Source organism: Etheostoma cragini, chromosome 3 (assembly GCF_013103735.1).
Source record: "Etheostoma cragini isolate CJK2018 chromosome 3, CSU_Ecrag_1.0, whole genome shotgun sequence".
Lineage (NCBI taxonomy): Eukaryota > Metazoa > Chordata > Actinopteri > Perciformes > Percidae > Etheostoma > Etheostoma cragini.
Window position 1 is genome coordinate 20,947,310 of NC_048409.1, and position 1,314 is coordinate 20,948,623.

The 1,314-nt window shown below is 36.2% G+C and overlaps 1 long non-coding RNA gene across 1 annotated transcript; it reads left to right on the forward strand.

Annotated features, from left to right (window-relative positions):
- The first annotated feature begins 786 nt into the window (after positions 1-786).
- Positions 787-1,314, forward strand: LOC117942507. The gene is made up of 2 exons (XR_004656141.1): positions 787-839; positions 1,239-1,314. It is a non-coding gene; the product is annotated as an uncharacterized LOC117942507 (long non-coding RNA).

Sequence of the window (1,314 nt, forward strand, 5' to 3'; positions counted from 1 at the left end):
TGGCAGTTAGAGACAAGACTCGCCTAGTGCTTTCTTTAATATAAAGCTTATCCGGAGCTTGTACTCCCTAGTAAACATCTGGTACAATTATTTTCAGCATTACAAGTTAAAGTGGTGCAATCCAGTTAAACCTAAATATAACGATAATTTTCACAGAGCCAATGTACAAAGTTATGGAGACTTTTTGGGATCGGTCTGATATCATCAGAATGGGCGTGGCCTGTTTTTACGGGAAGTCTGGACTGTGCGAGTGCGAGCCTTTCCCTGATTGGTAAACATCCATGGTGCGAGCCGTTCAGCGCAGATCTCATCTGGCATTTCTCAACAAGTCTACTAAAATAAAAACATTCAGAAAAGGCCTAACAAGATTATAAAAAGTAATTACTGAATTCACCATTTTAAATCTAGGATGAGAAAAGGCTATAATATCCTCCCATTTGCTGCCTCTGAATATCTTTCTTGAAAAACATTATTGGCTATATTGCTATTTTATAACAGATGTATCAGGCCTACTTATCTTATGAATGGGATTTGAAAAAACAACTCTTTTTCCTTCAGTTGTTTTCTGCAGAGGCATTTCTTTTTTCGTTATTTGATTATTTATTGTTGTTATTATAACAACTGTTTGTGAGTTTGTTGGCATTTTTCAAAAAGACTGTTATAAATTAGTCAGTTCTATGTGTGGTCATAGTCACTGTCTATAGTTGTCTTTTTTTGCTATCTGTAAAACAATAACCAGATGCAACATGAACAGTTAAAAAAATATTGACATATCCCTTTCTATTACATAGGTTTAAAGATGAACTGCTGTGGTCTGCTGAATGCTGAGAAGGAACCAGGTAAAGATTTGTTAGCAAACATTAAAACCTTACTATTTGGTCTCCGTTCACACTTAAATTACATATAGCAACCTGTGAAATCAACAGTATCATGGTTTACTGCATGTATGTGTGCTTGTTTTGAATTTTTAACTTGTATATGTGACTTTGTCTGTTCTGTCATGGTTGTGAATTAATAAGGTGGTTCTGATTGAGCTGGTGTGTCTTGATGTGCGCAAGTTTTCATGTAAGTGTGTGTTTGGGCCAGAGTGAGACAGCAAAGGAGCCTTTCTAATCAAAATTAATTCCATGGATAAGAAGAGAAGGAAACAACATAACAATGTATAATTAGGTATAATCATTGACCTGTATCATTATCCATTTCTGCATTTTTAAGATGTTACTCTGTTTGTTGGTTAGTTCCTCTGAAGAGCGTGGAGGTGGAGGTGGAGGTTAGGGACCATGTGGCTACAGTGGTCTCCACTCTGAACTATGA